General features: G+C 44.2%; 8 non-coding genes across 8 annotated transcripts; 3 read left to right on the forward strand and 5 right to left on the reverse strand.

The window, feature by feature from the left end:
- Nucleotides 1–4,061: 4,061 nt before the first annotated feature.
- Trnav-uac (transfer RNA valine (anticodon UAC)) lies at nucleotides 4,062–4,134 on the reverse strand. Its single transcript has one exon. It is a non-coding gene; the product is annotated as a tRNA-Val (tRNA).
- Nucleotides 4,135–4,401: 267 nt separating this feature from the next.
- Nucleotides 4,402–4,474, reverse strand: Trnav-uac (transfer RNA valine (anticodon UAC)). Its single transcript has one exon. It is a non-coding gene; the product is annotated as a tRNA-Val (tRNA).
- A 233-nt stretch (nucleotides 4,475–4,707) lies between these two features.
- Trnar-ucu (transfer RNA arginine (anticodon UCU)) lies at nucleotides 4,708–4,794 on the forward strand. The gene is given in 2 exon segments: nucleotides 4,708–4,744; nucleotides 4,759–4,794. It is a non-coding gene; the product is annotated as a tRNA-Arg (tRNA).
- A 430-nt stretch (nucleotides 4,795–5,224) lies between these two features.
- Trnal-uaa (transfer RNA leucine (anticodon UAA)) lies at nucleotides 5,225–5,307 on the forward strand. The gene has a single exon. It is a non-coding gene; the product is annotated as a tRNA-Leu (tRNA).
- Nucleotides 5,308–6,742: 1,435 nt separating this feature from the next.
- Nucleotides 6,743–6,815, forward strand: Trnak-uuu (transfer RNA lysine (anticodon UUU)). The gene has a single exon. It is a non-coding gene; the product is annotated as a tRNA-Lys (tRNA).
- A 1,107-nt stretch (nucleotides 6,816–7,922) lies between these two features.
- Trnaf-gaa (transfer RNA phenylalanine (anticodon GAA)) lies at nucleotides 7,923–7,995 on the reverse strand. Its single transcript has one exon. It is a non-coding gene; the product is annotated as a tRNA-Phe (tRNA).
- A 2,925-nt stretch (nucleotides 7,996–10,920) lies between these two features.
- Nucleotides 10,921–10,993, reverse strand: Trnak-uuu (transfer RNA lysine (anticodon UUU)). Its single transcript has one exon. It is a non-coding gene; the product is annotated as a tRNA-Lys (tRNA).
- A 4,160-nt stretch (nucleotides 10,994–15,153) lies between these two features.
- Trnaf-gaa (transfer RNA phenylalanine (anticodon GAA)) lies at nucleotides 15,154–15,226 on the reverse strand. Its single transcript has one exon. It is a non-coding gene; the product is annotated as a tRNA-Phe (tRNA).
- Nucleotides 15,227–20,690: the final 5,464 nt, after the last annotated feature.

A 20,690-nucleotide genomic window follows, 5' to 3' on the forward strand; every position in this document is an offset into this window, starting at 1 on the left:
GTATTCACTACTTTTTGCTGGGACAAAATACTTGAGAAACACAACTTAAGGAAGGAACAGTTTAGTTTGGCTCACAGTTCAAGAGGCTGGTCCATGTGGCAGGAAGGTTTGGTGGCAGGAGTTTGAGGAAAGCGGCCACATCGCATCATCAATGAGGATGCCAAGAATGATGGGTACTGATACTTAGCTCACTTTCTCCTTTCATTCAGTTCAGGACCCCAGCCATGGAATGATGCCTCCCACATTTTGGGTGTGTCCTCTCCCTGAATTATCCTACTCTAGAAATTCCCTTGTACAATTCTTTCCATGGTGATTCTAAATCCCAGCAAGCTGAATCAATCATCACAGTCCATTCTACGCTATTGTGATGGAATATCTCAGCCTTGGGAAATTTATAGTGAACAGAAATATTTTGGGCGTTTGACTGTGTAGGCTGTGATGTCCAAGATCCAGGAGTCCCACCCATCTGGTTACAGGGCTGACAGCATGGTGTGGTCAGTCAGAGCAAGACATTGAACTTCTGCTTCAAACCGCTTTGTAATCAACTTTACACCATCCATAAAGGTCAGTTGCTCATGACTCAAACATCCCCAGTAAGCTCCATAGTCTCAGTGCTTTTACCTTGGCAACCAATTTTTCAACACACAGACTTTAGGGCCATATTCAAACTCCAGCAGGAAAAAAGGAAACAAAGCAAGAAACCTGGTGGCCATAGGGACTAAGTGTCAGAGTGCTTTCCAGGTCGGAAGATGAAGGGCTGTGTAATGTCTACATTTTGAGAAGTTGCTCTGGTTGTTCGTCAAGTGGAGCAAGACCAGTGATAGGGGCCCTGCTGGAGTCCCAGGACAAGGCATCAGAAGTCTTCAAGGATAGAGACGTAAATGCAATGAATCTGCTGCTTACAGAAGGGTTTCCAGCTCTGGCCATGGTCTGGGTGGTGGGAATAAAGAGAAAGGGATCAGTGTTTTTGTATCCAAGCTACAGAAATTTTCAAGAAGGTAAGAGCAACAGAGGCTCATTTTGAACAGTTTATGCTATGACTAGAATTATGTCTACCCCAAAATCTTATATTGAAATCTCAGCCCCTGGTCTCCAAATTATGAACTTTTTAGAAAAGAGGGTCTTTAGAAAGGTGTCCAAGTTACAACATGGCCACTAGAATGGACTTTGATTGATTATAATTGGGACCCTTATTTTTTTTAAAAAAAAAAAAAAAGGTAACAGAGGTACCAAGACACACTTAAAATATAGTGTTGCCTGATATTGCCATTGTTCAGTTATTGTGTAGGCAGCCATATTGTTGAGATATCACAACTTTCCTACCATTTCTAAGAAACGCAAACTCACAGCAGACTTACTGGCTCTTTTGCTCTTACCAGTTTTCTGTCTTCTCTTCTTTGAAGTTCTTGGACCTTCAGGTGCAGGAGTTGTGTTGTAGATAAAGCCACTGTGACTGGACTCCCTCCATTAATCACTGCATTTTGACCAGTTGTGGTTTTCTCTGAAGGTCTTGGTTTGCTTTAGAGCCAAGCATCTTGGATGAGGGTTAGGAGCTGCCACATCCAGTATCTGTGGCTGTAAGGATGAGTGCTTACAGTGTGGTTTAGGAAATGTGCAGTTAGGTCTGGTAAAGTGGTAGCAATGGGTTCTCCTCTGAGATTCATGACCTAGCTAGCTCCAGGTAGCAGAAATCTCTTGGGGTCTGTCTGAGTTAGGGTTTCTACTGCTGTGAAGAGACACCACAACCACGGCAACTCCTATAAAGAAAACCATTCAGTTGGGTGACTTACTGCTTCAGAGGTTTAGTTCTTTATCATCGTGGTGAAACATGGTGGCATACAGGCAGACCTGGTGCTAAAGAAGCTGAGAGTGGAGGAGCCACATCTTGATACACAAATAACAGGAAGTAGTCTGAGACAGTGGACATGGCTTGAGCATGTGTAACATCTCAAAACCTGCCCCCACAGTGACACACTTCCTCCAACAAGGCCATATCTACTCCAACAAAGTCATTAATGTGCCACTCTCTATGAGACTATGGGAGCCAATTACATTCAAACAACGACAAGGTCCCACCCATCCCTAGACAAAAACTACAGGCAACTAAAAATTGGCGAGAAAGGAAGAGATAACCTCCCCCGTTTGTTTATTCAATACCAAGTGGTTACCCCTGAAATGATATACATATAAACAACACTAAACACACTCAACAAGTTGTATCTATATATTTATGTGATAAATTTATCTCTCTGTGTGTGTTAACAATAACAGTTGCAGAAAAAGAAGCCATCAGTTCCAAAGAGATTGAGGAGGCAGAGACATGGAAGAGGGTGGAAGAAGAAAACAGAAGAGGGGAAGTGATGTTATATTTTAATTAAATTCCCAGAAAAAGGAAAGAAAAATAAGGTAAGGACCCAGAGAAAAGAGAAGACAAAGAAATCAGCCCACCAAGCCAAGATGTTCAGCAGTTAGCAGCTCCCAAAAATGTCTATGAGGGAAAGACCCAATGCTGTCCTCAAACTGTGCCAAGTGTACTGGACAAAAAAACTAACAACAATTTTAACTCCGAGCTGACTATGAGGAGATTGTCACTTAACCAAATTCTCTTGTTTTGTCGACAAACAGGCACACAACAGGAAGGCCGATACACTGGTTATGAGATCTGCCCAAGGCCCTAGTTCAAGGGAAGTTGACCAGCCAAGGACTGAGAGAAGTGACTCTGAGCCTTCTTTATGGATCCACAAACCCCACCCCTCAACCCCCAAGGTTCAGGGAATAACTCAGAAGAGGGAGCAGGAAGAACCCAGAATTGCGCTGCCGTCAGCTCTCCGCAGTTCCTCAGTGGCTGCGCTGCACCACGTAGATCCTCCCCACGCCAACCCCAGTCCCAGGCTCGGACAAGCTTTGCAAACACATTTCCCAGACTTGCCGTTTGCCTTTGCACTATACTTCTGATAGTCTCTGCCAATACAGGAATCAAAGGGTTTTACAACGTCAAAGTCGTCATTTAAAGGGCTTTTAAATTTTCCTACTTGGAAAAAACAGAGTGCTGCTCTGTTTTAAGATAATGCACTAATAACTATGCTGTTTGCTGCTGGTCATCCTGTAACAAAACACTTCTACTGTTTAAATGTTTGGTCCACGTGGAATGTCTGCTACCAAGCGCACCATGAGAAGATACACTTGTGCAGAACTGTAATCGGATATTTCTAGGAGGTAACAAAAGAAACTTCTAACAATGAAAAGTGAGAGGAAGAATGTTGAATTGCTTCCCTTATTGCTGATTTCTCAATAAGAACTTTTATATCGGGGAGGAGGAGCGGAAGTGGAAACTTTTATAAATTAATGAAAAAAATTTAAAAAAAAAAAGAACTTTTATATCGGTACGCTTAGTTTGAAGCCAGCGGACCTGTAGTTAATCAGCACTGATGGTAGCAACTTTTTAACTTCTCTAAAGCAAGGATTTTAGGCATGCTCCACCATGCAATGAAAGCAACTTTTTTTTAACTTTCTTTTTATTTATTCTTTGTGTTTTTCACATTATGCATCTCGAGCCCATTCGTTTCCCCGTTTCTTTGTATCTGTCCTCTGCCTTTGCAACCGCCAACACAACCCCCCGGGAAAAAAAAAAAAAATGTTTTAAGAGGGAAAAAAAGGAAGTATCTCGTTGTGGAAGCTGTAATGTGACACAGTGAGTCGGCCCGCGAGAGGACTGCAGGAGTATCGCCTCAACACGCCAAGCGGCTGGGCGTGTTGCACTAGAAGCAACTTTTTTAAGTGGCCCAAGGAGAGTCAGACCCGCAGAACCCACGATTGGAGGACGGAGGTGGGGGTGAGGGGGGGGGTCGCTCAGGCGCAGTGGCACTGGAGAAGCAATCCACCACTTGCAGTTCCCAGAAGAGAACACGAGGGGACAGTGTTACAGGCTCCGGGTGGTGGAGAAAACCTACAGGAACGGCAGCGAACCGGGCACTATGGCTCCCGACCAGAATTCCCGGAAGAGAATGAGCTTAAAACCCCAACGTTAATAAGAAAACATAAGAAAAATAAGACGGAAGCAATGGTTCCACTGGGGCTCGAACCCAGGACCTTCTGCGTGTAAAGCAGACGTGATAACCGCTACACTATGGAACCACGTGCTGGGAAAGCCGGTCAGAGATTGGATAATGAAAACATTGTAGTTTAAATCAGCGTGGTTAAAAACTAAAAAATCGAAACAGCTCTTAAAGAAAAAGTTTCAAACTGAACCCAGAGTTTTCAGCACGAGTAGAAAAAGGGGAAGCGTTTAGAAGGAGCTCCACAAACACCGTTCAGATGCGTCACAAGCAAAATTCAAAAAGTCAAGCTGACGGAAAAAAAAATCGTTCCTGCGGGGAAAAAAGTCTTAAATGACAAACCACATGGTTCCACTGGGGCTCGAACCCAGGACCTTCTGCGTGTAAAGCAGACGTGATAACCACTACACTATGGAACCGGGCGAGAGAAGGGCGAGCCAGACAGACTAACTAGACAAAGAGACACTGGGGAAACGGAACTATGAATCACAATGTTTGCGTATCCCCAGCCGAGAAGCTTCAGAACGTCGGATTTTCTAGCACTGTCGCTCTGCTCTCTCCCCGCCGCACCCCCTACTGTTGGAGAAAAGTGTGCCGCTCCGAGCCGCCGAGCCGCCTCTGATGTAGGCAGTACCGAGGAACAAACACACCTGGCTCTGTGGCGCAATGGATAGCGCATTGGACTTCTAGACTAAATGGAGGCATTCAAAGGTTGTGGGTTCGAGTCCCACCAGAGTCGCTTTTATTTTATAGTAAGGAAGAATGAAGTAGAGTTAGGAACAAAATGAACCAGAATCCTTGATCTTTAAAATGTCCTGCCTGGCGGCCGCAGCCATTAAAATAAATGAACAAAAATGAACAAAATGAACCAGAATCCTTGATCTTTAAAATGTCCTGACTGGCGGCCGCAGTCGTTTCCTGTGTCTGCTCACTTGGGATCGTCAAGAATCTTGCTGCTACTGCTACCGGAGCGTTCTCTCATCCACCTTTCACGGTCAATCACACTCCCAAAGTCTGAGGAGAAAAGAGCGAGGTGTAACCACAGTTACCAATCTCCCTCCATGGGGACTTCGTTTTTCAATGTTAATAACTTTAGGAGTTTTTAGAAGTGTTTTAAGTCTTGCAGTATTGTCCCAGTTGCTCATAAATAAAACTACGGGTCTTCAGGTACCAGAATGGCCGAGTGGTTAAGGCGTTGGACTTAAGATCCAATGGATTTATATCCGCGTGGGTTCGAACCCCACTTCTGGTAGATATGCTTTTCCTTTTTCCCCAACAACTACGACGTGGCTGGGACTGAGTCGTAGAACGAAAGCACAAGGTGCCCCAGAGAAACACTCACTTTATTCAACAGCCAACTCTCCAGACCCAGCTTCACACCGGATTCTTTTCTAATGGCTAGATACAGTGGTCAAGAGAGTTTAAAAATAAAACTTAAAAGTAAAATATTTTAAAAGGAAAAAATAAAAAGCAACGTCTGACAGAAGAGGGAAACAGCAAAAAATTAAACAGGAGGGTTTGGTGTGTGGTGAGCACTGTAAGAGAGAAATAGAATTTCTTGTCCATCATCTGGACATTGAGTTTCCGAGGCTAATTCTGCCGCTTCCCCACTGAAGTCTTCCCTCGCTCCAGTCACTCAAGGACAGCTCGGCCGTTAGTCACTCGCTGGGACGGAGGCCAGAGCCGGGAAGTTTGCGGTGGGCACAGCGACAGGGTCTCCCCTAGCCCTTCCGGAGCTAACCAACCAGCCCTGCGGGATGTCTGCTGGCTCAGCCAGACTTTCTAAAACCACAGAGGATTCGAGAGTTTAATGGGGAGCCGCAAAATGGGTTGCAGTTCGGGTTGCTGTAGCAAGTCTGTGCCACACAGTAACCCTTGATGACAGCGAGAGAGTCACGTGGCCTCAGTGTTCTGGGCTGCACTGGAGAGAACCGGAACCGATCTGCCTGCTCTGGTTCACCCAGCTCTACTCCACCGCCTCCGTGAAGCAAGCTCTCTAGCCCCAGACGTGGAGGTCGGTCCAGAGGTTAGACCGCTACACGTCCGAGCCCCGTAATTCCGCCCGCAGAGGCTGACCCCAACCAGGCAGCGCCCCGGCTCCAGGGTACAAGGTGTTAGACTCGACTGATGCTTAGGGTCCCATACGTTTGTATGGGACAACTACCAAATTCTTTTGTGATTATCCAATACGAGCAAAAGTCCCTCAGAGCGGGTCTGGGGGCTTCGCCTTGCGATCAGTACAACCCCACAATGGACCGACAGAGCCTGGGTCTTTGCAATCTCACGAAGTAGCAGAGATCCTGGAACTCAGCATACACTCAATAAATATCAAATACAAACAGAACCTCAAATTATGCATCTCTGCTGCTCCCACAAGGCACTTAATGCGCCTCAAAAAACAAGACTGGAATTAGAAATGTCTCCACCAGCTCTGGAGGCCAGACCAGAGGGTCCAAAATATGGGGTGTTCCTCCCGGGAAGTGCTTTTCGGAGGCCTCGCGCACGAGGGATCCCCAGTAATTTTAGTCTTCAAACTGTACATGTAATGAGAGAAAGAAAGAAAGACTTAATTTCATCACAAGCTTGCTCGCCGCAAAAGACTAAGGATTTTCAAGTATTTGCAAAAAATTTGGAGTCTTGGCCTAATTTTGACTGTGGATATTCTAGGAAGAAGGTTCCTGCCAAGAGCCCGGATAGCTCAGTCGGTAGAGCATCAGACTTTTAATCTGAGGGTCCAGGGTTCAAGTCCCTGTTCGGGCGGAAGTTGTTTTAGACACTCCTGTTCCAGTAGGACTAAACAAGAGTCCTTCAACGCAAGGACCTACTCGTTACCTACCCTTACTGCGAAGAATGGTTTAAAAAATTGAGATCAGACCTCATTTGGTTGGCTTTTGCTAGAAATGTGACTGTTAGATGACATTGCGTACAATTTTTGTGTTCACGATATCCATAAGTGTATAATCAGAAACATCGCACATCTACCCTGTCTTCACGAAGAATGAGTTCTGATACTTCTTTATGAAAGGCGAAGCTTGGGAAGCGAGGTACTAAAACTGCATTTCTGGTGGAGAAACGTAACGTAAAGTCTCCAGCTAGGAGAACTTTCTTAGCCAGATTCCCAGTGCTCTCTGATGGGCCCTGACTTAGGAGACTTGGCTGTGGAGGCAAATGCTTTCAGGACTGTCAAGTCGGTCACTGAAACTTGAAGGCTTAGCAAAGGAACAATATGGGGTGGCGGTTGGGGGACAGACCCAAGACGAACGACAGTTGGTGCGGCAGACACATGTTCAAGCATATTTTCGGAGCCAAACCGCCACCATCTCCGTGAATTCAGCTTGTTGACTGCTGATGTTCTCCTAGAAGAGGGGCCCGGGGAGGGTCGTGGCATCTACACCCGAGTTCCCAGTCACTCCTCCCCACCGGTCAGAGGCAATTTTAAGCGGAACTAGAGTACACAGCTGGAAGGGACTGGTGAAGGGGACTCCACATACCCAGCCATGGGGAAGCCGTCGTCCAGGTGGGATTCAAACGGGTGGCTTCTTTGGGGTCACCCACGCTCCTGCCCATAACCCCTCTCCATGATTTTGGTTTGCCATTGGGACCTGAGGAGGGGAGGTAGACCTTGACAAGTCCGCTTCCCCAGGGCAAACCGTCCATCGACTTCCACCAGAGAAGATCTTGAGCCATCTATTACTGCCAGAACCTTATCTTCTAACGACTAAAAAGAACACACAGTCCCTTTGCTTGTTTGTGTCTCACATTCCCAAGAGATGATCTTTGTCTTCACAACACTAATACTGACTATTGGACTGTAATTGGGAAGAAACGCCAGACTCCAGAGACAGAAACACCAACAAAAGACACCTTTGCTGAAACCCGGGATCGAACCAGGGACCTTTAGATCTTCAGTCTAACGCTCTCCCAACTGAGCTATTTCAGCGGCGGTGCAAAGGCTCTTTACCCCGTCCAAGAGAAATTTAAAGCAAAAAAAAAAAAAAAAATTAGGTTGACCTTATTTCTAAGTTTTGAATTTTTACCTTCACTTTTGGAGGTGTATGATTTCTAGTCTTCCCGTTTTGCGAACAGTGAGAAAATTAATTCCTACCAAGGCTTGTTCTGTTGCGTCCCCGGTTACCGTCTCATTTAGTTCATAAGGTTTCTCTAGCCCTAGTTAGGGTCCCAAAGAGATCGGGAGTACCTGGTGTGTATGACAAGGCCTGAAGGTCCCATTCAACTCTCACGTCTACCGGCAAGTCTACGCGATCATAATTCTTAACGGAGTAACCAATTTGTCCTCAATCATCCAGATCCGCCCGAGTTCTGAAAGGGCAGGGTCGAGACAACTTCAGTGTTTAGTCTGTAGCCTTTTAGAGAAGGGCGCGTGCAAACCATAGCTGAAAGCAGACCGCAGAAGGGGTAAGAAGGAAGCGGTGTTCTACACCAGCCCGGCCTGAAAACGATGGGAGCGAAGAGTTCTACTAGCCCAGCGTGGACTAGTTTGCGCTTCCCAAGGGTGTCCCTGAGGCAAAGGAGTCTGGGTATTTGCTGCAGGCACCTACTGTTTCTCTGGACGCCCTCTCAGGCACGAGATCCATGTTCGGCGATGATGACTTTGTATAGCTTTTGTTGGATATTACAACTTATACATACGTGCAACTTATACAACTTCATACATGTATGAACTGAGTTCTGATTACTGGAACTCTCTAGCCTGTCTGGCCTCCTTGGCAGCCCTACTATTAATTAGGCTCGCGCCCACATTCATGTCTGTTGTTTGTATTTTGGTTGGGTTTCGGTTTTTGAGACTTTAACCAAGGCCATCTGTGTGATGTTTAAGAATCCTTCATAGCTTAGTGGGCGCCTGGGTGGATACACAACTGAAGACCATGAATGCCCTTTCCCCAGAATCCAGATGATGCCGATTTTCCGAAAACCGAATCTCACCCTGCTGGCCACTCTTCTTTGATTAAGCGGCCACTGCTGTTCGTTTAACAAATACCCTCGCTGCTATGGGCCTATGCTTTTTGGTATACTGTTTGCATGTTTCTTTGAAACGATCCCTTACCCATTTCAACATATGTTTTTTATTTTTATTATTATCTCATCACCAGATTACAAGCTCTTAATAATTATCACATACACCTGCTTGCCTTTAGACTCTAAGACTGTGAGTGCATTCCGATCTCGTTTGATCATCACGGGCTTATGAGATGGAAGCCAGGATAATTACTCCTTTACTTCTGAGAAGGCTTCTTTTAGTGAGGAAGAGAAGGTCGGTGTGAGGTCGGTGTGAGGTCGGTGTGGACCCTGCGGGAAGCATCCCTCTGAGACATTGCCTCTCACTTGAGCTCCACCTCCATCTTTATTATTATTATTATTATTATTATTATTATTTATTGAGCCCTACATCTTTCTCTGCTCCCCTCCCTGCCACTCCTCTCTCCCCTTCAAGTCTCCTCCAAGGTCCCCATGCTCCCAATTTACTCAGGAGATCTTGTCTTTTTATACTTCCCACGTAGATTAGATCTATGTAAGTCTCTCTTAGGGTCCCCATTGTTGTCTAAGTTCTCTGGGATTGTGGTTTGTAGGCTGGTTTTCTTTGCTTTATGTTTAAAAACCACCTATGAGTGAGTACATGTAATAATTGTCTGTGTCTGTGTTACCTCACTCAAAATAATGTTTTCTAGCTCCATCCATTTTCCTGCCAAATTCAAGCTGTCGTTATTTTTTTCTGCTGTGTAGTACTCCATTGTGTAATAGAGGAATCTAAAATGGCTGAAAGACACTTAAGGAAATGTTCAACATCCTTAGTCATCAGAGAATGGAAATCAAAACAACTCTGAGATTCCATCTTACACCTGTAAGAATGGCCAAGATCAAAAACTCTGATGACAACTTATGCTGGAGAGGTTGTGAGGAAAAGGGAACACTTCTGCATTGCTGGTGGGAATGCAAGCTGGTTCAGCCCTTTGGATGTCAGTGTGGCGATTTCTCAGAAAATTAGGAAACAACTTTCCTCAAGACCTAGTAATACCCCTTTTGGGTATATATCCAAAGGATGCTCAATCGTGCCACAAGGACATGTGCTCAACTATGTTCATAGCAGCTTTGTTTGTCATAGCCAGAACCTGGAAACAACCTAAAAGTCCCTCGACCGAAGAATGGATAAGAAAACTGAGGTACATTTCCACCTTCATCTTTGCACTTCCTAGGACATTCTAGTTTTTTCGGGGGCGACTGACTTAACTCCCCATCCAGAGAGGAGATCGACTTCATTCCGTGTACCACCTGAACCAAGGAAGACTCGATATTTGTTAAGCAAAGGGTGGTTTCTCCTCCCAGGGAAAATTGCTTCACCTCGGGGAACTTGCACCCACTTTTTGTGTTTACCAGTCAATTTCTTAAAAATCCTGCAAGAATATGAATGAGAGTGTATGAATTTATCGTAGGTGTGCGCTGGCTTTTCTGATCTGCCCCAGCCCAGAAATGCACTCTCCATTACCCCTTTATTCCACTAACAAACAACTCTACCTCGATTTCAACATTTCGCGATAAGCATGGGCACACTTCGGGGCAGGGGACATCTGAGCTGGTGTGAAGAGGAAAGTTGCTCTACGTGGGGTTCAGTTCCCAGAGATGCGTCTTTTCCTGAAAGCAGGCTGGGACCGTGCCGGCAAACCCGAGTCAGCCACCCAAGGGGCCGAGGGAAAGTGGCTAAGTCTCCGAAACTTTCGAGATCCTTCCCAAGTACCCACGAGGCTTGTGGTGTGCTCGCCAGTATTTTTGCACTTTTTTTTTCTAAATGCCATGATGTCTAATACCCTAAAATGTGTAATCTGAGTAATTTTTTAAAAGAAAACAGTAGCGCCCGAACAGGGACTTGAACCCTGGACCCTCAGATTAAAAGTCTGATGCTCTACCGACTGAGCTATCCGGGCTCACGAGATGTTAAGTTAGTTCAGTATTTGAAGACTCTTACTGCTTCTTCTGGAATGCATTCGGAATTATTAGACTCTTTTGTGTCTAACACAATATCTGGGCACAGATCACGTGAGAGTGAGAGGAAAGCAAAATGGATTACAAAATGTAATGATGCAGTTGCTTACCATCTGGATACAGATTTCTTAAACGCCCCCTTTCACTTAGAGCCTTGTTCCTTTAGCCGTGAACCCCGAGTTCTGCAAAAGTATGTGGCGGGAACAAAAGCCGCCCGCTAACAATTACCACACTACGTGCTTGTTTCTCTAAACCCAGAGCAAACAGGCTGAAACCAGTGGCTACTGCTGTCAGACTGCCCTTTCATCCAACACACGACTTTCAATCCCACATCCCGAGTGCCCATCTCAAAAAAATGCAAACACGAAACACAATAGCCTAAAAAAGCCGCCCTGGCATGCCAGGAGTCGGAGTAAACCCTCTCAATCTAAACCCCCGTCCCGACCCAGGACTAGCCTTGCGCACGCGCAACACCAACCCTCGGTACGCGCGCCCACCCCCATCTTCTCTGATACCACAATATTTTATTTTTATAGCAGACTCTGCCACAACCTTTCGACCTTTGCTGGTGGGTGCTCTTGCACCTCCCTTTCGGTTCGTTCCTTATCCCCAAGCACCTGGAAAGGAGGAAGAATAATCCCTGTTTTGCTGCGTTCTCAGATGACGATCTTTTAACAAAAGGAAAAAGCAAGAGAAAAATAAGCAAGTGTATAAACACGTGCATTTCAGAGACACGAGAGATATACAGACTCGGGGGATGGGTGATTCTTCAAGTGGCTCAAAGTTCCAGTTAATATAGCACCTTCAACAAGAAAATAATAATAGTAAAATATTTTCGGATGAGTGGCAAGATAAAGGAAAAGGACCTTATGTTTCCAGAGCAACACATTGTGAGAAAGCAAATACATAGGAAATTAACAGTAGATAAAGGTAGTTAAGGAAGTCTGTTGTGTAGATTCCTCTGGTGCCATCTGCAAGCTGATAAGAGTTTAAAATCGTCTTTAGTTGACTAATCTTTGTCCTTCAAGACAGAGGGGGAGGAGGGAAACCATTTATGCACGGGTGTCCTGCTGACATGCGATTGGAGAAAAGATAGAGAGTTTTCCACTGAATTGTCTTCTTAACTTTCTAGGACTCAAACTTTGCGCCAAAGTGGCATGTTTGGGCATGGCATGGTCTCCTCCCTAGCACACACTGGAGTACCATCTTCTCTGGGGTGCCCCCTGTAACCAGCTGGCAAAGCATCATCCAGCAGAGTGGGTGGATAAAGGCATCTGAACTATTGCCTTGCAAGTTGAGTGAGGTGACACAGCTGTCCTCTCTATCCTTCTTGATTGGGTCCCAAGTGCTTCTCACAGGTGTCCTCTCCCCCCCCCCCACCCCGAGGACGGGGGAGACTGTAACCTGGACAGGGCAAAAGTGTATGATTCCCATTTTTATTAAAGAGTCCAGCCTCCCCCTTACCTATGTAGAAGAGATGCTGAAGCAAGCTGTCAGGTTGCTCCGGAGAAACAGAACTGAATGGCTACAGTTAGAGACAGAGATGAAAATAAAAGAGACAGATGTTTTTAAGAATGTAATACAAATACCTGTAGGAGCTTTAAGTTCAAAACCTGTCAGGGCCCAAACTTCCTCAGTTGCCCTAGCTCCTGGTACTGACAGACCTGGGCTCTGCTCAACCTTGGGCAGGGAAGCGTCTTTTGCAGTGGACAGTGGTGGATGGCGAGATGTACAACTGGTTACAGAGCTGAGAATAAGAGACTGTGACTGCTCAGCTAAACAGGGCATCTACATCAACCCCACCGCCACCAACAGTTAGAGAATCTTGCAAAACAGGAGACAGAAATTCAGGAATGCGCTGCAGCTGCGGCTACCTACTCAAGTCCTGCACAGAAATCAAGCCAGCCCACATCCCTTCACAGATAAATAGATGAGCTCCAGGCCCCACACTGTACTGAAGTTATTGGCAGTGGATAGTTGCTGAAGGAGGGAGAATCGAACTTCACTGAGAATGTGACCACTGGGAGGTTTCCCAAGCTCCAGCACATGGCCCCCACACCCATCCATATAACCCACCAGACTAAGGGGAAAAGAAAAAGACACAAAGAAAAAAAAGAAAGAAGTGAGAAGTTGGGAGGGGTGTCCTGGAAGGCTATGAATGGAGTTGGAGGGAGGAAGCAGGAATGGATACGATTATATTTCATTGCAGGCATATACGATATTCCCAAAAATTAAAAAAAAAATGCTGGGCAGTGGTGGTGCACTGGGGAAGCAGAGTCAGGTGGATCTCTGTGAGTTCGAGGCCAGCCTGGTCTACAAGAGCTAGTTCCAGGACAGGTTCCAAAGCTACAGAGTAAACCCTGCCTCGGAAAGCCAAAAAATGAAGAAAAAAAAAATCTATAGGGCAGTCTGACAGACTTAATATCAGTGAGAGCTTTGATGTGATGAAGCAGTCTCGATTCCAAACGAACACAATGGGCAATCAGCCAGAGGTTCAGGCAGGCATTTTATGTCCGAGTTTTTAGAATTCCTTTCTCATTAGAAGTTCACTTTTGCTCTTAAGGGTTTCAAATGACTGCATGGAGCAAACTACAATGTGGAGACTAATTAACCTTGCTCAAAGTCTGCTGATTTGTATATTACTTACAGCATCTTTTTAAATTATATTCATTTATGTATGGGGGAGAGGCAAACCCACGTCATACCACAGTGCCTGTGGGAAAAGTCAGAGGACTGTTTTCAGCGATCAGTTTTCTCCTTCCGTCAAGTGGATCCTGGGGAATGAATTCAGATCATGAGGCTTGACCACAAGCACCTTTACTTGCACACGCACACACACACGCACACATGCACACACACCACAATAACATCATCTAAATTGGTGTTTAACCAAATAAACCAAATAACCAAGCACTGTTGTCCAACTTGACACCTAAAAACTACTCACGGCCCACGTGAACACCCATCTTTTCAAGTCTGAACCGCGCAGTTTACTAGATGATCATTTTGGTTGGTTCCAGTGTTTGGCCATCACTGGAGTTTCAAGTCTCTGGCCAAAGCACATCCTTCCTCTTTAGAACCTACTGATGTGCTGGATGAAGCTCCGCATCATCTAGCCTCTTGGTGATTAACAAAAGAGCAAGAGTCGGCTTGCAGAAAGTTGCTGGTTTTGTTATTGTAGTTGTTGGTTTTACCGTAGTGTATCTCCTTAGAATGGGAAACTTGGATCTCAGTGGTTTCTGCGCCTGGTTCAGCCTGGTACCTGTCCACATAGAAAGCTCTGTTGACTCCTCTGAGCTTTGCTCCATTGCCGCGTTCAGCGGCTAACTCATCACCCTAGCACGTCATGGATTTGTTTGTCGTTTTGTGTTAAAATCCAATCCAAAGCCTTCAGAAACTCTTGTTTCCCACCTCTGTTCAGAAGAACTGTGCCAGCCTCTAGAGGCCTGGGAAGGTATGGGGTGTGAGGAGGGAAAGAAGCGGGGGTGGTGTGGAGGTGTGACCCAATCAGGTCAAAGATGCAGCAGATATACTTGCAAAAACTGTGAAGCAGTGAGGCTCAGCTAGTTCTCCCTCTTAAATTCAGTTCATCTTGAGTGCTTGAGGTGTGAAGTCGGAGGGAAGGAGGCTGTATAACAGTGGTTTTCAATGTAGCAGAAGAAAATATAGTGCATTCAGTTACACAGGAAACCCACGGAAACGACGTTTGTATTTTCCGGGCAAAATTTGGGACAACGATTATTCTAAAGGGTTATGTCTCTGAAGTTCACATTTATTTAGGTGTGCTGTATTTGGCCTGATAACGCTAGTGTGACCTGAACCGGAAAAGGATCCCTTCATTCCCCTGTACTCGATCCACCATCTGTCTTCGGGGTTTGGTTATTGTTATCCCAGCTGGACAAACGCCGTGTTCCACACTCTTCCGCGAAGGGGCTTAGTTGAGTACAAGTCAACTAACTTGTATACTATACAAACTTTATACTATACAAAACGAACTCGGGAATACATAAGAGAGTAAGAGACAGCTCAGAGAGGGAGTAAGTTAATTAGTATAAATCTGCTAAGCGTGAGCGCTAGTCCAAGTGAAGCCGCATAAAATCACTGCCGAAACCCGGGATCGAACCAGGGACCTTTAGATCTTCAGTCTAACGCTCTCCCAACTGAGCTATTTCGGCCACGGCTGAGAACCCCTTTTAACCTATGTAATTATAATGAGAAAATACTGTTTCACAGTAATAAAGCAGGTAAGTTTAGCTAAAGGCTGGGTATTCACAAGCCTCACAAAGGCAATGACGCAAGGACTACCTGGGAACGATTACAGCTCAAGTGATTTTTTTTTTTTTAATTATCCTGCAATTTGCTTCTCTGTATTAAAAATACTTGTGATTGCTTTTGTTTGGAGACAGGATTTCTCTGTGGAGCCCTGGCTGTCCTCAGGCTCAGTCTCTGATACCAGGCTCTCCTCGAACTCAGAGATCCGCCTGCTTAATGATTTTTTTTTAGTTAAATTCAAAGAATACTTTAATGAAGATTGAACCTAGAGCTTCATGCATGCTAGGTGGTACTCTAACACTGAGCTCCAGCCCCAATTCAGTTGATGAATTTTTGAGACTGAAATGCATGATAGTTACAATTGTGTGCTTTCTTAAGGCACAGCATTGACTGTTCATTAGATCACCCATGCCCCAGATTTCACGATGGAAAACAACATTGCAATGATTACATGCACATATACTAATATTTTGAAGGAAGCAAATTTTATAAGGTCAAGATATGATCTTACTTTATTTTAATTTAGTTTGTTTTAAGTTTTAATTACTATGCCTAAGAGAGCCATGAAACAAAAATGCCTCTGATCTGCAAGCCTAGGACAGGGAGTTCCTAGAATGCTGGAGACTGTTGTTTATGGTGAATAACAAGCCACGTGTTTTCACTCCCCTAAAGTTTGTTGGACCCATTTGCACCAGATGTGCTTGAACACATGTGGGCAGGAAGTTCACAGGCAGATTATACATCAGAGGTACGCTTGCCATTGATTGGATGTAGGCTAGAGGTACATCAGAATGTATGCTTACCCCTGATGAAAACTGCAATGAATTATGGGTTTTCCTTCTTAAACCACTGTCAGCTGTGATTCTGAGCCATTTCCCAGGAACCTGTGTATGAACCTGACCAGAGTCCACCCACTTGGCCAGTATTTAATTAAAACTTGCTTCAAATTTGGCTTTAAACTGTGGTAGTGGTCTTATTCTCGATCAGGGGAATTAACAATTTCTCTTGTAGAGTTTTTGCTTTGTTTTTATAGATGCCATCAATTTGAATGTCAGAAATACTTACAAAATACTGGGAAAAGATGGCAAGGCCTAGAATGTGAGCTACCCTGAGTTTGATTCCTAGTGATCACACACACACCCTCGACATTTGCAAACTCTTCACATGATATAGACTTTCCATGTTACCTCAATAGCAGTTATAGATACTGAAGAAATTGACTTGGCTCTGACCCCTTTCAAACTCTAAGAATCAGCTATGGATTAATGATATCCCTGATAGGCTGGTTCTATCCCACTGACACACATTTCATAGCTGTACTTTCCTTGCATGCATTTAATTTAAAAGTACCAAAAGACTAGTTAGATAATTCAGTGTTTCATACTAAATTCATCATAAGAAGGGGAACATGGGTTTATTGTAACTTCAAAAGAAAAGATTACCTTGGTTTAGGATTTGCAAAGATAAATTAAAGAGTGATTCCAGATTGCCTTTTTTCTTTTTTCCGAGATAGGGTTTCTCTGTGTAGTTTTGGAACCTGCCCTGAAACTTTCTCTGTAGACCAGGCTGGCCTTGAACTCACTCTCTTGTCTCTGCCTCCTGAGTGCTGGGATTAAGGGCATGCGCCATCACCACCACCCACCTAGATTGCCTTTTTCAAGAGAGTGAAAGAAACAGATTCAACACAATGCCCATCAAAATCCCAGCAAAATTCTTCAAAGACCTTGAAAGAACGGTATTCAGCTTCATATGGAAAAGCAAAAAACCCAGGATAGTCAAAACAATCCTGTACAAAAAAAGAACTTCTGGAGGCATCACAATCCCTGACCTCAAACTCTACTACAGAGCTACAGTACTGAAAACAGCCTGGTATTGGCATAAGAGCAGACAAGAGGACCAATGGAACCGAATAGAAGACCCAGATATCAATCCATACATTTTCAAACACCTTATCTTTCATAAAGAAGCAAAAAATATCAAATGGAAAAAAGAAAGCATATTTAACAAGTGGTGCTGGCATAACTGGATTTCAATATGTAGAAGAATGAAAGTAGACCCATATCTATCACCATGCACAAAACTCAAGTCCAAATGGATAAAGCCAGCCACACTGAACCTTATAGAAGAGAAAGTGGGAAGTACACTTGAACACATTGGCACAGGGAACCACTTCCTAAATATAGCCCCAGCAGTACAGGCACTGAGAGAAACAATAAATGGGACCTCCTGAAACTGAAAAGAACACGTACGTCAACAAGACAAAAGGACAGCCTACAGAATGGCAAAAGATCTTCACCAACCCCACATCAGACAGAAGTCTGATCTCCAAAATATACAAAGAACTCAAGAAATTGGACACCAAAAGATCACATAATCAAAAAAAAAAAAAAAAAAAGGAGGGCAGACCTAAATAGAGAACTCTCAACAGAGGAATTTAAAATGGCTGAAAGACACTTAAGGAAATGTCCATCATCCTTAGTCATCAGAGAAATGGAAATCAAACAACTCTGAGATTCCATCTTACACCTGTAAGAATGGCCAAGATCAAAAACACTGATGACAACTTATGCTGGAGAGGTTGTGAGGAAAAGGGAACACTTCTGCATTGCTGGTGGGAATGCAAGCTGGTACAACCCTTTTGGATGTCAGTGTGGTGATTTCTCAGAAAATTAGGAAACAACCTTCCTCAAGACCCAGTAATATCACTTTATCACTTTTGGGTATATATCCAAAGGATGCTCAATTGTGCCGCAAGGACCTATGATCAACTATGTTCATAGCAGCTTTGTTTGTCATAGCCAGAACCTGGAAATAACCTAAATGCCCCTCGACTGAAGAATGGATAAGGAAAATGCGATACGTTTACACAATGGAGTACTTACACAGCAGAAAAAAAATAACAACAGCTTGAATTTTGCAGGAAAATGGATGGAGCTAGAAAACATTATTTTGAGTGAGGTAACCCAGACACAGAAAGACAATTATCACATGTACTCACTCATAGGTGGTTTTTGAACATAAAGCAAAGAACACCAGCCTACAAACCACAATCCCAGAGAACTTAGACATCAATGCGGACACCAAGAGAGACTTACATAGATCTAATCCACATGGGAAGTAGAAAGTATAAAAGACAAGATCTCCTGAGTAAATTGGGAGCATGGGGACCTTGGGGGAGGATTGAAGAGGAGTGGAGAGGCAGGGAGGGGAGCAGAGAAAAATGTAGAGCTCAATAAATATCAATAAAAAAATAAAACAAAATAAAAAAAGACCTTCTTCTATATATACACTAAAAAGAAGTTTGCTCCCTTGTCATGAGAAAAAAAAAGAGAGAGTGAGAGAAGAACGCATCTGAGGTCTTGGGCTGCCACCCCGCAACTAGATGTTGTCAAGGTTTGTGCAGCCCTCGCAGTCTTGTTTAAACATCTCCATTTTGATTTTTCTAGGTAGTTGTAGTGGGAAAATCCTAAAATAATGCCCACCTAACCAACCCTCCAAATACCACACCACCAGCAAAGAAAACTACATAATCAATGGAGCCATTTAATACAATAGGGTTTGCCTGTTATGGTTACATTAGCCTACACAGCACATCTGACTCTAAACTACGCAATTACCTATTATTCGTAGAGGGTTCTGTGATGCTTATCTTAATGGTCAGATTGCTTCCATTGAAAGATGCCTACAGGGTTAGTAAGCATCCTTCTGAGGGAGTCCATGAGGCTGTTTCTAGAAGGGATGAGATCGTGGCAGCTTTGACCTAATCACTGATTTAAGCAATTGAAAGATTCAATATTGAAAATAGGCCATTAGGTAGTGTTAAGGTATGGAAGTTGTGCCTAGGTGGAAGAAGTAGATCACTTGGGGTAGGGGATGAGGGGCATTTCTTAGCCCTGGTCCTTCCTGTTACTCCGCCATACTTCCTGGTTACCTTGTTCCATCGTATTCCTTTAGCGGTGATGTTCTGCCTTGCATCTGGCCCAAAGTCAAGGAACCAGCGACCCATGGACTGAAATCATGGAGTAAAAGAAATCCTTCTCTGCCTTACTGTTTCTCTCTGGTGTTTGTCGTAGCAACAGGATGTCTGTCCAACACAGGGTCGGTCTTTCAGCCATACACAGAAGAGACTCAAGTTAAATAAGCAAGAAGGGTGTAAAGTTTCCTGGGCTTGAAGCTGGAGTCCACCTGGTAAGGAATGCAGCTAGGCCCTGGGATGAGACTGGCTCCTAGCTGACAGTCAACAAGGAGGATGGTTCTTTGCTGTAACAAGAAACTCAAGGACGCCAGCAAGGATAAGTCTGGAAGGATCTTCCCTGATGCCCCTCCTGATAAGAACTCGACCACAGCTTCTTTCCATCTCAAGAGACCCTAAACAAAGAATCCAGCTCTATGGTGTGACTCCCCACCTCCAGGACTACCTTCATAAACAGGCCTGGCTTACGGTAATTAGCTATGCGGCAATGGAGAGCCACTATCAGACTTGATGTTTGCAAGACCAAAGGTGACTTAAATCACGGCCAAGTGATTATCTGGCATTCAGAGCAAACCAATTCCTTCATAGTCATATTTTAAATATAATGACACTAATAATATAGTACAATCGTTACATATATATTAGCCTAACCCAATTTCCCAGTTGAATCCAAATCTCTGAGAGAGAGAGAGTTTGCTTGTTTTTAGAATTGGCCAAATGATTTAATCTGTGGCTTGGTTTTTCTTAGTTTTCCTTTCTCAGTTCTTTGATTACATAGAAGAACCATATTTAAAACTATTTCTCCAACCAGGTTACCAGGGCACATGCCTGTCAGTAATCCTAGCATTTGGATGGTAGAGGAGGAAAGATCAGGAACTCAAGGTTATCCTTAGCTTTATAGAGAAGGTCACCAGGGCTATGTAGAAAATTGGAGGCTAGTCTAGGCCACAGTAGACCTTATCTCAAAAAAAGAAAAAATGTTTTTTGATATCTCCACAGGTACCTCCAACAAAGCATACCCAAAAATGAATTCTTTCTCTTCCAAAGTCCTTTCCTTTTTTCACATTTTTATCTTATGTATATTGGTGCTTTGCCTCTATGTATGTCTGTATGAGGGTGCCAGATCCGGCGGAGCTGGAGTTACAGGCAGCCATGAGGTGCTGTGTAGGTGTTGGGAATGGAACCCAGGTTCCCTAGAAGAGCAGCAAGTGTTCTTAACTGCTAAGCCACCTCTCTAGTCCCACTTTATTTATTTTATTTTTATTTTTTATTTTAGAGTTCAAACAGGCCTGGAACTCATTCTATATAGGCTGGCTTTAAACTCACTATGTAGTCAAGGATGACCTTGAACTTCTGATCTTTCTATGTTTGCCTTCCTAGTGCTAAGATTAAAG

Source organism: Myodes glareolus, chromosome 7, assembly GCF_982192425.1.
Source record: "Myodes glareolus chromosome 7, mMyoGla1.1, whole genome shotgun sequence".
Classification (NCBI taxonomy): Eukaryota; Metazoa; Chordata; class Mammalia; order Rodentia; family Cricetidae; genus Myodes; species Myodes glareolus.